This window comes from Sander vitreus, chromosome 7 (genome assembly GCF_031162955.1).
Source record: "Sander vitreus isolate 19-12246 chromosome 7, sanVit1, whole genome shotgun sequence".
NCBI lineage: Eukaryota > Metazoa > Chordata > Actinopteri > Perciformes > Percidae > Sander > Sander vitreus.
Window position 1 is genome coordinate 14,200,604 of NC_135861.1, and position 16,606 is coordinate 14,217,209.

General features: G+C 38.6%; 1 protein-coding gene across 2 annotated transcripts in view; it reads right to left on the bottom strand.

Annotated features, from left to right (window-relative positions):
• The window catches only part of casz1 (castor zinc finger 1), a 189,677-nt gene extending 186,448 nt beyond the window's left edge, over positions 1–3,229 (bottom strand). For both annotated transcript variants that reach the window (XM_078254759.1, XM_078254758.1), the window contains exons 1-2: positions 3,047–3,229; positions 1,406–1,462 (exon numbers count right to left, since the gene is read on the bottom strand). The gene's annotated coding sequence lies outside the window, so the exon portion shown is untranslated. The remainder of the gene's footprint in view (positions 1–1,405; positions 1,463–3,046) is intronic.
• Between the last annotated feature and the right edge of the window lie 13,377 nt (positions 3,230–16,606).

A 16,606-nucleotide genomic window follows, 5' to 3' on the forward strand; every position in this document is an offset into this window, starting at 1 on the left:
AAGGACATTTCCTTAGCACTAAAATAAAAACAATGATGATGATTAAAAAAACATGTGTGCTATTTGTGCTGTACGTGTTGAAGGCAGTATATTTTTACAAAGGCAAACACTATGGTTGTGGTAGTGTGAATTTGTATACAAAATCATTACACTGAGGGCAATTGATAAAGCTTATGTGCTGGGAAACAAAAGTAATGGCTCCTGAAGCCTGTCAAATGCCGCCTGGGATTATCGATGCTTATTTGACATCACAGACCTGAGGTCCACAGCCAAGGTCGAATAGAAAAGGAATACACATGGGTTTAATTCTACACACCCCTTGACAGATGCAGATGGGTACTTACGAGACATGAGGCATTTCACTGACTGATAGGGCTGCAGGAAATAAGAATGTTGGAGGCATCGCACACTGATTAACCAATGAGATGCTCAAATAGTAGGATGAACCAGGAGCACAGCACTACAGGCAACAATTCAAGTGCCATTTTAGAAAGAGAGCGAGAGAAAGAGACCCAATCAAAAGGCCTAGAGGACAACATCCATAAACACTGAACTACACAAACAAACCAAATCGCAATTAAAACAGCACAAATGGACAATAAGCGTCTCTGCTTTCCCAGCTCAGGAGATTTACCGGGCACTACTTTCACCTATAGTGACGATGAAAAATTATGAAAGAAGGAAGGCAGAGAGCGAGCGAAAGGGAGGTAGAGAAAGAAGGGCAGTCTGTTTGACAGATGGATATTGCACTGTCTCATCAATGCCGAAGAGAGATGAGAACCTGTACCTCCAGTCTGACAGTGAAGGCTGGCTGGTGTCCAGCTAGAGATGGACCTTTGGACAGCAGACACATGGCGTCACATTCCAGAGTTGCACTGAGGGAGCACACAGGATGAAGAGCTGGAAACTGCTTCAACTGATCACTTTACAGCTCTCTTTGGACAAACTGTATGAAAGTGCATGTGCAATACCCCTGCAATGCACTGTGGTGAACTATTGTACCCTGTAGTGTCACCTGCTGTTGGTCATTATTTTTGGTGCCCTCATGAAATAAGAGACACCACTTTAGAAAATGTATCTTTAGTCTGGCTAATGCTTGCTATTCAAATCACAAAAAATGCAAGCTGATTTCATGTCTAAACATGTGTTTTTAAGCTTGCTTGTTTAAGTGTCAAGTGTGTGCTTGCTTTGCATTCATGAATACATCTGAAACAGTTAAGGCTGCACAGCTGCTGCATTATGAAGGTATTATGGAAAATACCTCAAAAGCACACACTGTAGTGAGCGCATAATGCATCTTTTTACATTATATATTTATTTAATCTACAACTGATTTGTGAGACAAAAAATAAACGCACAAAATGGGACATCCAAACTGTAAACGGAAGAAAAACTTAATGTTTACCTTGTGTTGTACTAGCAGTGGCATTTTTAATATAGAAGATGGCTTTCCATGAATGATCTGTTTAACCAAAGACAGGAGAGGGGGAAAAAAGGATAATTAATTACTTTTGTGAGCTATTGCACGGGAGAGACAATAAACCTGCCTGGTCGCCATGGATATGACATATTTGCTCTGAAAACAACACAATAATTAGCAAAGGAGAAAGATCCGGCAAGAATATGAGAACTCCGGGTTTAAAGTGCCAGTGATCTATTCCTGTCCTCATCTTCATCCCTGAGAATAATAACAAAAACAAAGGGAAGCACACAACACACACATCTATAAATGTACAATAGAACTAACAGTGACCTTTTACAAAAGCATGTTAAATTAAATCTCACATCAAAGTGGTGTTTTGTTGAGATCACAACTACCAAACATGCAGGATACATAGAGTGTTTTCAGATTGTTTGTTCTACTGTAGATGGAACTCAGAAACCCTGCCTTAAAGCCACTGAGTGCATTAACTGTAGAAAATCTTATTTACCATATCAAATACAGTTTTTGTGTGTGAGTCGGTGTGGTGTCAGAGAGGTGTACAGTATAACCTGCTAATAGTTTGTACATTTTACAGCGATAATAATGATGTGATATTTATGTTGGTGTTTATTTATGGTATTTATGTACAATAGCCTGTTGAAATTCCAAATAATTAGTAACGAAATTGTGATGAAGTCATGCATTTAGCAGGTTACACTTTTGGCTACGATCTGACAGCCCCGTTTAACCTAGTGCACATGCAAGATAAAGAAAAATATATTTTCAAAAGTAATTTACAGACAATCTTCAACAGCACAACTTCCGCATTTCAGGCTTTGAATATTTATTGCATTTATAGTAGTTCCTCTATTTACGGTAAATGATACTGTATGAAGGCTACTACCTGTTTAGGGGCAACCAAATGAGTTTCAGTAAGTTTTTTGCAAAAACCGGCACTTTGCAATGATGTCGCAATCAAAAGTCGTTCATTTGTGTCGCTTTCGGAGAAGTGTCAGCGGACAGTAATAACCTATAGCCTACTGTAGGTCTCAGCTGCTGAATAAATAATAAAATATGCTACTTAATATCAGTCCGGTTTTCACGTCTCTTTTATGCTTTATATTTGGGGAATGGGAGTATATTTTGAGCTCGCTTTAACTGAAAGTACGAAGGAACTGAGGGAAAAAGTTGCACCTATCTGTCTTAACTTTGCAACGGGACTGGCGCTTGGTCGCCTGCAGTTTTCATCCGGTCTTTGACGGCTTTTAATTTGACCGTTGTGTGAATTAACAAAGTTTTAGGAAATGCTGGTCCTCTCGCCGACATTTTCAAAGGCACTGTAGGCTCACTGACTGTATGAGTCGCTCCAGACCTGCTACCGCTGTCGGCGTTTCTGCTGCCGCTGCATCGAGGCTGGGAGTCACACCGTGTTTACCTTCCTCACGTCAAGTCTATATCCTTTAGTTTCGTTTCTTAACTGTTTGTAACTGCTTAATAGGCTAACGCTCGTTTTCAGTGTCACTGCTGCAGCGAGGAACACTTTTGATGTCGCTTTCTGCAGAGAACATGTTTGGAAATTAAATGAGCATGTACAGTAGTTGAGAGGAAAATGAAAACTCTTACCTGAGGTACTTCGCTGTCTGTCGGTGACTTCCAACTAAAGGGGCGTGTGTGTGTGTGTGTTTACGGTGGATAGCGTATAAGAGCTTTCAATAATAAAGTTGCCACATTTTTTCAGTTTTTCGGGTTTTATTGTAGCATTTTCTAATTTCTTATAGGGCGAGTCGCCCGGAAGATCTGCCCTGGAGACCGGCTTCAAGTGGGAAGAGGAGTCCTTAATTGAATTTCTCGGTTAGCAGGTGTTGCTTGAAAAACCTGGACTGGAGTTTAGTGGTGGTCTCCGTCTCAGCTGACAGCTTGTCAAAAAAGTTAACTCCTTTATCTTTTTTAATTTAAGAGGTGTTTTCAAATAAGCTAAGCAAAGCTATGTTTTTCAATATATCACCAATGACACATAGCAGCATTTAACGTTACTGATTTGTCAGCACTATATAGGACAAAAAACGCAAACGCCTTCCCTTTCAAGTTGTTGTAGCTAACGTTAACATGTTAGCTTACAAACTGCCTCAGCTAGTTTACAGTCCTTAAAGTATTATTGGGCATCCAAATTGACTCGTCTTTCATACCACATGCTGTTTGTAACTAAAGCCCATACTTTTCCGACGATTTTGCTCTGTTTTGAGAGAATAAATCTGTATCTTTGATCTGCTAAATCTTCACTTTCTCCACCAGTCAGTCCGTTAGTGTTACTCCGCCGCTATAAGGTCGTTGCGAATTTCAGGTAACGGCTGCCCACAAGAAGCTCCGCCCCTTCCCTAGGCTAGCTAGCCTCCGCTCCACGAGCACCTGGATTTTCTCATCATCATCATCATCATCATCATCATCATCATCATCATCATCATCATCATCATCAATTCAATTCAATTCAATTCATCATCGGTCTTTCTGAAAAGCTGAAACATTAATAATGGGTTTCTGCTACTATGGTGGATCGTAAAATATGAACACCTTGTCATTTTAATCGAGTAAAACTAATGGGAGTTGTAGCCTAGTGGTTGATTTAACTAACTAGATTTATTTGTTCAAATGATGTGGTAGGCTACACAGATTTTACTAGCTAATAGAAACACAATAGAAGGTTAGCTAGAAAATGGGGCACGACTTGTTTTTACTTTGTTGGTCTGGATAACCAAAAGACTAAGACAAAAGCAGAGACACAACATAGCCTACTTGGTTTGGTTTCATTCCCTCATAACAAAATACATAGGCTACACAGGCCTCCTTGCAAAATTACACAAAACAAAAAACACAGATATCCAAAATAGGCTATGCTACTTTATATGTAAAGTCAAAATACATACATTTTAAAATGAAATGAAATATAAAACAATACAAAATACATTGATAAACATGAATATTTCAATGGTAATGGGAATGTAGCACCCTTTTAACCTAACTAGGAGGTATTTTATTACATTTTGATACACTATGCAAAAAGTCAAACTATCTTATGGTAGCTATAGCAACCATTTGCCTATTTTCACACTCAGCAGACACATAGCAACATTAGCATTCATTAAAGTCAAATTTATGTGATGAATCCAATCTCTCCTTTTAGCTCTGTTTTGGTCTCCACCAAATCCCAAGGGAAATATCTGACTGTTTAGCAGCTGAATCACTCCGAACTGTGGTTCTGTGGGTTCTGTACGAGCAACCCCTTTCACAGTACACATAGTCATTTGATCCATTGTTGTCCATTATGATCCATAACATAAAAATGTTAATTAGCGCACCGTTAAAGTTAGGGTCAAGTCCAGTCATGGTTTGGCTGGGATTATCAGCCATTAATCATTTGCAGTTAACATGATTATTTAAGTGGCATAATTGATATTTGTGCATTGTTTCAAACTTTAAATTACAAGCTAAAACTTGTCCATCATTTTCATCAACCAATATTTATTGTTTTTCAGAGTCCATTTAAAGTTTACCTTCCTATTGGCAGAACACTAATGTCGCCTCCTCTCTGTTTTCCTTCTCTCTCACCTTTCCTACCACCTACCATACATCAATAATTTACTGTAAAATATTCTGAGCATGAGACTCCTTGAAGGTATTCCAGGAGCAAATCCCATAGGAATAGTGGGGCTGTGATAATGTATTTTAAACTTGAACTTTCCTTATCTAAATTCTGCAGTCTTGTGAACTATTGACAAACAGATTATTGCCAATTAGCAGTTTTGTGATGTGTCCTGTTGTACATAATAAAGAATCGAGAGGATCAATAGCAAAGTCAACTAACAAGGTAGATAGTGCTTTAATCTCTACCTTCATTGTATGGTTTAGGATTCAAGGATTGTGACCTACTGCTTGGTATCACTCCAATACATTTAATATGTTTGTTAATTGATTTGTCATATTATAATCACATTACCATGTTCATCCTCATTTCAGAAACACGTCCTATTTAAACTTTTGTGCAGCATTTAAACCCAAAAAATGGCCCATTCACACAAATTCAAGGTTAGGCTGAATAATTTCGCACAATAATTTAACCTTGTGTTTTTTAAAGGGATTGAAGGTTTACAATGAATGGATAGCCTTTAACACCTGCCAAATATTAGAGTTAAATAAATTCCGCTTAAAAAATCTGTTCATAAATATTGTAAGACTTGTTCACAGTTCAGACCCATCTCTTATTATAAAATCTGGGGCTGTATGTTGTTATAAAGTGTACATATGTAATGGCTTTCAGCCAATGTCTTCCTCCAACTCTCTACCACTTCAAACATTGACATGATGACTCACCCAAAAATGTTAATGTTCTGCATATAGTTAAGAATGTTAGTGTTAAATTAAAAAGATTAAAAAGAAGCACACCTTATGATGCATAAATCTATGTGTCATTGTATATATTTTATGCCCAGTACACTGGAATGTGTTATTTATACTACATTCTTAAGCAAACCCCCCACGGTCACTGCAGAGGTCCAAGCATCCCATCCATCAGTGGGTTCCTCCTGATGTTGCAATACTGTGATACAGAATAATAAAGAAGTAAGAAAGACCAGAAAATCAATAGATTATTCTGCAGATCACTTGATTCAGTAATGATCCAGTCCATTTATCGCAAGCCGTTGATTCATAAGGCCTGCTCTCAAGGGCGTACCCACCCCACCTCTGCCCTGCTGACTCCTTTGCCATTGGTACTACTAATTATAAAACATTAAAAGCTAATCACATGACAGTCCAAGGTTAGAAAAGACATGCAGTTTGGTTAAACTAAAGGGTTCATTTCATCCTGAGAGAATATACATAGCTTTGATTCACTGGTAAAGTCACATTTATAATAACATGAGGTACATTAATGTCAAAAGGATATAATAGAAAAAATCTTGATAAAACACATAAAACTCATTATGAATAGGAACACATGATACTGTTAATTAGCTCTGATGCTTAAAGGAACACTCCTCTTTGGAAATACCTGTAGTCAAATTAGTATATTGATATCAATTCCAGCTTAAACAAGACAGAAACTATCAAAGCGGTGTTATTTATTTACATTTTCCATGCAAGCTGGTCACCAATACAATCAAGTCAACTAAACTATGAGGAAAGGACTTTTGAGATGATGTATGCTGTCATAGCTTCCAGCAGCTGTTGTTCAAGAAATAGCTCAGACAAACAACTGCTCCTAAAGCCACAATATCTCAATTGTCTCTTTCTACACTTTTAAAAAAGGCATTAAACTTTGGAGTTTTTAGAAGGATTTTTTTTGTTACTATAGGGCAGCTGTTACCCACTGCTCATGGTCTAAACACGTCCTGGCTTGACCTATCTCGTGCTGGACACACTGAGTTGAAATTGATATTGAACTTGTAATCTGATTGCGGATTGCACATTTTCCCAAAATATCACAAATAAAGTAAATTAGGGGATTTTTTTTCATTGCCGCTGCTCTCGTTGGCACACTCTCATGTGCGTATCCTCTCATTGTCTCCTTGTCGCCTGTTCTAGACATTTTTGCACGTTTCTAAGATAGCTGTAGTACTGTAGCAGGAATACAGTGGTTTGAAATTAAATTCTGCAATCTAACTACAGCCTACCAGTTTTTTTTAGACTGAATTACCTCAAAAACAGAAAAAGACAGAGAAATTGGCCAGGAGCTCTGTGTGTACCAGCCCAAATACCTGTTTTATGTTCATCAAAACAATCTACGGTTTCTCACTAAAGGTAAGTGATACTGTATTTTTATAAGCCACAAGAACACAGTTAAACATGGGCGTGACATTTAGTGTTTTAGTGGAATAGCGCTAGGTGGATTTTCTTTTTTCTTTTTCATACATACAAAATGTGCCATGGAAGTTAAGTGTTAAAAAGTGTAAGTTTGAAAAACACTATGCTATATGCATGGCGGTAGAGTGTAGTATAACACACAATTTGTGTGATGTAAAAACATTTTGAACATGTCCCATTTTGGTGCGAAAACTGACATTTTGTTCACTGAAGAAGACGCATGCCTGCCACAGGCCTCCAAACCGTTCACCGGCTGGAGCCTTATCAAGGTTGACTTATTCTCAGTCACATTGCATGTGGGGGCAGATGAACTGGCATTCACCTTAATTAAATAAAGACATGTACAAATGTCCTTTAGCAGGTGGCTGTCTTATGGAAGTTAACGGTGGTGGCAGCTGCCTATGTATGGTAAACAGGGAGCATTTTTGAAAAGTGATGGTGGCTGGTGAGGGAGGAGGGGGTGAGGGGAAGATTGGACAGCTGTCGCCATACCCACCTCACTGTGCTGACTTAGAGCTATTGCTCGATCAAGCCTTTGTATATATTTTTCCAGTGCATTTCAACACTGTGTGCACCTAGTGTTTGAGGCCTCACATTTGGTGTGACAGATGTACGCAGCACATGAGCAGCAGAGGGTAAGAGCCGAAATGCCTTGGCCAGTGAATTACTCTTTCTGTCAAACTTCAGGGATAAGCATGAGTTTCTCATGACCTCAAAGAAAAAGGCAATCTGTGAAATATGACATTGTAAAGACAATATTATCTCATACATTTCCTTCACTTTTACCAAATTAAATACACAGACAAAGTCTATATGAATCTCTGCGGGTTGTTTTCTTTTCATCCCAGGGCAATATGTTTTTTCCATCTATTTACATGTTTAGGCAGCGAACAATGAGAGGTAGGTGGCTACTTCCTCAATCACTTCCAACAGGAAATTAAGGTGTAGGGCCTTTGTGAAAACAGCAGTATCTCACCAATCTTAACTTTTCTCGAGACAAACTGTACTTTCTGAGGTAAGAGATTTTTTTTTAATCCAAACTAGTAAATTGAAATGTACTCAATGTGCTCAATGTTCATAGTGTGAAATGATAGCAGGAATGAGATATCGCTTTAAAAACATCAATACAGAAGCTGTGTTCTGAGCTGAAAACAAATGCTATCTGCTACAGTGCTGGTCACCGCACCATGTGGTGATGATAAGATGCCCAGGTACAATCAAATTTTAATAAATTCCTAATCTGCTTGGAGGGACACTGAAACAACATAGTTAATAGAAATGTGTAGAGTCAGCAAGGTCTTTCACAGCTATGGTCTTTAATAAGATTTGAGAGGCATACAACAACATTGCAGTCAATGTCATGTTGAGCTGCTCCCTCTGTCTGTAACTCCAACAGAGGGAGAACAGAACACACAAATAAGGGAGGCGAGGGGAGGAAAACATGGTCATCTGTTTCAAAAGAGCTGAAATCTGATCTCTTGGGGGGAGAGCCATATCGGAGGTACCGTATAGTACATATCATCTTCCTCTGATCATTCATGCTTTCTAATTACAGAAGGTGAGGAGGGCCATCATTTTATCGTATTTGTTTTGCATCACTGCAAAAATAGAAAATGAGGGCTCGCCAAGCTGCACCAATTTACTTCATTTCGACCTTGATTAAAAGAAAATTAATTGCCACATCTCTCATTATGTTGCAGGCAGCATTTGATGACGCAAATGGAAAAACTCAAAAATAAGATGCGAAGGCTCAGAGGGAGTGTGAGCTCGACCTGGATGTTCAGGAGACAGAACACTCCTCTAATGAAGAAAATAAACAGGCTCTCTACACAAAGCCATCTCAGGAAAACGTCGAAGATGTTACAATACTGTCATTGGAGATTCTGGATCAAGGACACTGTGAAGCTTTGATATTGTGTTTCAGTTGTACTGCAGCGGAAGATTTCAAGACCACATCATAGTTTTTATGTTTTTACTGTAAATTATTACTTTTAAGACCTGGATTATGAAACCGTAAAGCAAGTCATTTCATGTAGTTGTTACAGAAATTTGCCCCTTGCAAATAATCACAAACCAAACATTTAAATCCTATTTATGTCAAGCCCCTGCAGCTCCTCCCCTCCCTAAGACACCATATGTCTCGGTGGATCAACTTCAGACGTTTTCAGTAACCATGGTGTATGATTACATGAGAATTTCTCTCAGAGAAGGCCTCCAGGAGGAGTAAAATGCTAAATGCTATTTTTGAAATGAAATTCTCCTTCATGTGGCTGCACCTGTTTCCCTGGGAGAGTAAACAGAGCAGACGCCTGATAGAGTGGGCCTGCCCCTGACACACACCTAATTCTAAAATATTTATTAGCTTTTGACACTCTTTAAAGTCACAGTCTGGGACAAAGGGTACCCTGTTCCTCTTGTTTGGCTATGCTTATTCCTCTCCCCTCTTCACTGTGCTGTTTCAGCTGCTTATCTGTGACGACAGTGACAGAGACATTCAATGCAACTAGCTCCAGTACACACTGGTGCTGACCTCACACAGGTCAACCTGACACAGACATCTTTCCACAGTTGAGCCCAATCAACAGGACTGAAAGTAGAATGTTTTGCTGTTTTGTGAAGTTTTTCATAGTCAGCTAAGTATTTTCTAAGCGAGCTTGAGCATTTAGGGGAGCCCGTCCTCGCATGTGAATGTGTGCGTGTTGGGAGGGATCATTATTTTGCATGCCTCGTCAAGCCATGAAGGCAATGGGGACATTTGAATAATTGATTGAAAAAATGTAAAGTAATCCAGCCAGCTTTCATTCTTGGCTCACCTGCTCCTAATTCTAAGACCGCTCTCAGTTGACAGTGGACAGGGAGGGACATTTAAGGACAAGGGAGTGACATGGAGGAGCACATTTTACCCACCATTACCCATCGTCTCTTATTTCTCAACCGTTCATACTAGCGATGTTGTGATAAATAAAATGGTTACAGTAGACACCCTGTCGGCACTTCATCATGTGGGACACAGTCACCAATAAGCTTTCTTCTATCTATAAACATAACATCTGAAACGTTGCTGCTACTTCATATAAGGTAACCAAGGAATTCATGTCAAAATAATTTCCAGTGTCACTGGTTAAAGTAATTGAACTGTATCAGAGGTAAAAATGTTGGTAAACTGGTTTTAGGTAGGTTTCTCCACACCTGCTGTAACGTCTATACAGCACATCCTACTAATTCCTTCCCTGAACATAATTGTTTTAACTTAATTTAAGAATAGTGCATTATATAGCTACAGTAATATCTGAGAACAGTAAACTTGTGATAGGAAAGAGTATAACTGATAGCTGTTAGGGGTTTAAAGCAGTCAGCATGACTGAGCGTCTTTGTTTAGACTGTCTCTGTCTTTATTTATCTAAACTCTGTCTCACACTGTGATAAAGTTTTATGATTGACCATAATTATTCCCTCGGGATCTGAGTGTCCCTTTCAAAGTTATTTTTTCAACTTTCCGTGCTTTTATTGAAATCAAAAAATGGTAAATGCATGAAATAAAAGCCTCACAGTTTTGTGGTGTGTTTGTTTTTTAATAATCTCTCCGGGTTACTGGAGTTACTCCAGGTGTCATTAACAGATGCATGCAGGCACACCTGTGCTCCACTTAAAGCCTGGCAACTGCAATTATATTTATTCCTACTGTAGGTTACAAATTTCTCAATTGCAGTAATTGTTTTAGGAACTTGTAAAATAACCATTTTGGGGAAAGTACTCTACATCCAATGACTCACTTTTATTGTTACATTACATGCTGTTTATTGGTAATTCCTCCCCAAATGCAGCTCTATTCTACATTTGAATTATGTTTTTAAACTCTCATTAAGTATGCCTGTTTACACCTTGAGCAATAGTAGAAGCTGTTTCAACAGTAAATTGGTGCTTGCTTAACTCTGAGGATAGGTGTTGAAAACTTCTCTGGCAGGCTCTGCAATCCCCCTCCTACTGCATTTGTTGAAACACCATAGAGACAAGCTGCGTTCTTTTCAGTGTGTCATGCAGAGTGCTGTTGGGCACACTATATCACCTGATATGGCGTTTATCCTTGAAAGCTTTATTGAATGCCTCAAACTCCCCTGCCAGGGACAGAACTTGACATGTCTGTCCACACTACAGCTGCTGATGTGTAGTCAAACTGGTTTAAGACATTGTCATAATTTAGAAAGGGTGTAGATTAAAAAAAAGATAAACATATATATTTTTTAAATAACCTATCACATACAGAGGCGAGGTTTTGATACGATAAGGTACAGTTTGTGCTCCCCTCATTACTTACCAAACAGCGCCCACTGAAAGTGTTCAGTTTTAGGACACAGGGGTCACACCTGTTGTGGAACTTGATAGAAGGCTTATTTATAAACTTTCTGAGCTCTAAATTCCTGCTTCAGAGAAAACGCTGACACATAAAGAGTGAAGGGAGGTCAGCTGAAATGCTTGTTTATGAACACAGCAGCAACTGGAAAATCCATATAACCTGAAATGAGGAAATTAACAAACCATCTGATCTGGAGACTTGCAGGGTTTAGGTCAAAGGATGAGAGCTTTGGATGATCAAACAAAGTCATCTCCACAAATAGGCAAGTCTAGAAGTGTCATCATTACATTATTGAGGTTTACAATGAAAACAATAAACTTTTATCAATTAAGTTGAATTATATAGGATAAAAGTTCTGTATTCTTTCTTTTTAAGCTATAACACTGTGTGAGTTATCTGTGCTTTCTGGCAGCTTTGCGCTCTCAACTGCTACTGTCATGAAAAGACTCTTTAAATCCTGTCACATTGTGTATTCTGAGCGACCTTCACTGAGTCTTTATAGTAATTTGAAAACTAAACACGACACAAGGACAGCCTCTGGTAAACGCTATGCTTTGCTCCCAAAAAAAGGCAAAAGTCAGGATCAGGTCCAGAGGGGAGCGTCCTAATATATTGCCTAAATTTAGGTACAGAGTTATGGCCCAGGAGATATCTGGGTGGGCTCATGTGACGTATAAAAAGTTCTGGAAATGCTGAGTGGATTTGAAGTATAGGAGGGAATATATTATTGCATCATTGCATGACAGGTGCTGCTTGATATGAGCATTTTTGAAATGCGAGTTTCGTGACATTTCAATGCTTGGGAACCATGTTTGTGTTTAATCAGAAATTACTGGATACCTATTACAGCATATCAATCAGAGTGTTTTGACTAGACGTGAAATTTAAAATTTCTCTTTTGTCTTGTTTTACATTTAACAAAACATACAAGTATAACAATTCAGTATCAGGGGAGGTCACAATCCAGTATAATTTGCAGAAATCAGGTCTGCAGGAGGGCACTAATAGAAGGATCATCATATTCTGCTGAGCCTCTCTCTCCGCCACTCTCGCTGTGCCATGTAATGTAACTTGTTCCTTTAACATTTAGCCGGGTTCAAGTCATTCTGCACTGGTCAGGAAATTGTAAGGACAAGATTGCGCACAAGTAAGCAGATACTCCACACTTTATTATAGACATCTGGGTATAATATTAGTCATCTCTGCCAATACCAGCAAACCTAACAGGCAAACCATATGACAAGACGCAATACCAGACAAATCGATGCCACAAAACAGATTGCATTGCAGAGATTCTCTTTGCTGACAGGCCACGGGATAGTTTTGGCTTTTAAAAAATAGCGGCATCTTTTAAGGTGACCCCTAGAGTGCTTCTTATAAAATTACAAGAGACAGAAATCCATTTGCAACTGTGCTATAACACTGAGATTACATTGTTACTTTAGAGCCTCGGTGCAAATTAATTTGAGGTTCATTTCATGTATTATATAAATGGATGGTGGTAGGAAAATTAAATCCCAGTATTGCACATTTCTATATATTGTTTTATTTCTGTGGATGGTGTTTTGGATCACTGTGCGTGCCATTCAATTGGCCAGCAGAGCAAGGTTCCAGCAGATTTAACTCTTTTATAGCTACAGCTGTCAAGAAAGGACAAGGACAAAAACAATTCTAGATGCATTGTCCATAAATACAAGTAGGATAGGACTTATTATGCATATCTAGACGTCAGGGACTAACAGTTGCCACAAATATAAATAACGTCAGACCATGTTTGTGAATTCAAAATCCGGATTAAATATGTTTTTTTATCTCTATTTCAAAATAATAATTCAGATTTTCTAATTCAGTCATTCGAAAGTGAAAAAAATTGTAATGTGAGCTTTTCTCCCATACTGCAGGTGTTCAACTGAATCTGCATCTGCATTTTAAATACACAATCTCACCTGGCAGTGAGCTCCATGTGAATGCTCCTGGTGATTTAAGATCCATGTACTCAGACTGGACTGCAGCATTGTAAAAGAAAAGTTCTATTATTGCATTACTTTGTTTGCTTTAGACTTTTATTTCAAGCTATTAATCATGTTGTTAATGCAGGTTGTCAAAATGGATAAAGTTATAATATTTTAAAAGCACGGCGAGTGAAACTACCATAGTGTTTGTTTGGTGCAATCTAATTACAGCTGAAGAATGTGACTACTGCAGACTTTTTCTCAGGACTTGTGTTTTTAGTTAAACCAGAGGAAAAAGTTGAACAAAAAACGGCCACTGGTTATGTAAAAAATGCACCATGACATATTATATACAATGTAAAACACAAAATTGGATATATTTTCACACATTTTAAGTTAGCTTGGGTCATTTTCACACTTTGAAGTTTGGTGCTAAATACCAGCATTTATCTTCATTTATCTTCAGACATCTCTGACCAATGCTGTCTCTCACCCTTCAGGCCTAAAAGATCTACAGGCGCAGTTACCTGTAAACTCTCTGACTGGGCTCAGCATCCTTTCACCCAACACCAGCCACACATATGGAAAGAGTGCACAGCGTGTCAATGGGGCAGCCCTGGCAGGTAAGAATATCGGAGCATCTCATACCTATCTAGGGACCTTGGAGCCATGTGTCGACATGCATCGCACTGTTAGCTACATCGCCTGGTCATATTGGGGACAGGAAAGAAGTGGCGGAACAGAAGCACTCCAGATGTTCTTCATCAGTGGGCCACAGGGGAAGTCTGTTACCACAACACCTGGCTCATTCTGCTCTGAGCTCGGAGGCAGAGCGGTGATGCTCTGCCATAGTCTGGCTATCTGACTGAAAATAAATTGCTCAAGGATAGTACAGGATCCACTGTTCACATGGAATGTGTCATGTAACTCCTCTATGGAAACTTTAAAAACTCTGTTGTATTAATAATGAATAGTGGATGCACAATGCATACTGTACAGGTCTGAACACACGCACATACACACATCTCTACGCTACATCTGCATTTACAAGTAATCTAGTTCTTAATATAGCAAAAAAATAAATAAAATGTTAGATGTTAGATACACCAAATGCATGTATTTTTTTCTCACTCATTTATGACTTATAGACTATACATCAAAAGTAAATACCCTGCATAACATTTGAGGAATGATTTAATGACGACAGTACATAAATGTATAAATTAATGAATAAATGCTCTGTAGCACCGAATCATGAGGATACAGTTTAATACAACGTATCCTGACTGTAGCCTATAAGGTGTAAAAGTGTTGCACTACACCTCAGTAATACATGTGTTTAAAATGAACTGAGATTCTTTCTTGAGTGTATTTTGCAGATTTGCAATTACAACTGTCACCTTACAGGCAGAGTTTGAGCTTTCACACTGAAGGAAAAAAAAAAGTTTATTTTCATTATGGCAGTGGAGAGCAGGGAAAGTGAAGAGGTTAGTGGCCCAGGTGAAAAACGATAGATGCCACACTCAATAATACCAATGTTAAAATCTCCTTGACCTGCAGGTCATCAAATAGCAACCCCAATTCGTTTCATATTTTTCTTACTGGATCAATGGTAGCATAAATTTGGGGCTCAATGACAAGAATAATTTAAAACAGATCTATAAACGATAGAATGCTATTCCCTATGGTCACAGATGCATAACAATGTGCTAGATTGACGGGATCAAGCTCCTGAAGCTTCGCCAAGGATTCATGCACATTTTGGGTGTAAAAAAAACAACATAATATTAGGCATGTGTGTGCATAAACACACTATGCCCTTTTTGGTGTCTCTGCGCCTTTACTTTATCAAGTACATATTGAGAGATTGATCTATTCTGAATTTCTTAGGCTTTTCTGCTCTGATCAGCAAAGATAGGAAGGACAAATTGTTTAACATACCTGAATAAATAATAATGTCAATGCTGGACCCCCATCCTCCTTACTTAAGTCAAGTGAGTCTGACTTTCACAACCTCCAGGGAATAAAAAAAAAGCAATTCATGTATGTGAAATGTAAATATTTATTAATGAGCCTCAGAATAGGTGCTCTTGTTAAACATGCAAAAATCCAGATATTTGCTTTGTTATTTTTATTTTTTATTTTTGTGAATTTATCTAAAATGAGACAAAAATGAGACATCTGGTAGGCTCATCAACACCCAAACCTGTCTGTTCAAGCCTACATACAGACATTTCCTTGCTTAGAGGACAAGATTATTGGAGTTCACGCTAATACTGTTTTGCAAAGCATAAAAGCCTCTTGCTGATAAATATTAATTTGAGCCTTCATGATGTATTTGAAAATTCCAGCTAAAATGTCACCACATGGAACATTAATGTAATATTTCAAGGCCTGAGAGCAATGCTCATATTGATTGCATTTATTTGACTCTGGGGAGGAGAAATAATTCTTCACTGTGGAGACACATCTGGTAGCCAAAGATGCGAAGCAGGGAATGAGAAAATGCAAAATAACAATAAAAAATAATAGGACTTGTATTTAAATGCATTGTCCCAGCATTGTTTGGATACCAATGCCTTATTATAGCCGAGAAAAGACAGATGCACCCAGGTCTTTAACTGCTACCTCTGAAAGGTTTAATTTTCTATAAAGTGTTTAATACCCAACAAGAGGAGAGCCGATCGTTTGCATTCAGCTATTTTCTCTCCTCCCTGCTACTTGCAGCAGGTCCCCTGTGGTAAAGCTAAACAGCTAAATGACAAGAATCCTGCTGGAAGAGTCTCCTTTTGGTGCTAATGCTCCTTTTTCTTTACAATACCGGGCTGCACTTTGTACTTCTGCTCATGTGCGTTTTGCCTCTCCACAATTGCGAGTTTATCCGGAGAAATATCCAACTTCAAGGCGTTGTCACACGAGGATCCTGTCCTTTGTTATTAACGATATTGACTCGCAGTGGGTCGAGGCGCCTGATTGTCTTTGTGCAAATGAACTGAAATCTGAGAAAACAGCACCTTGACC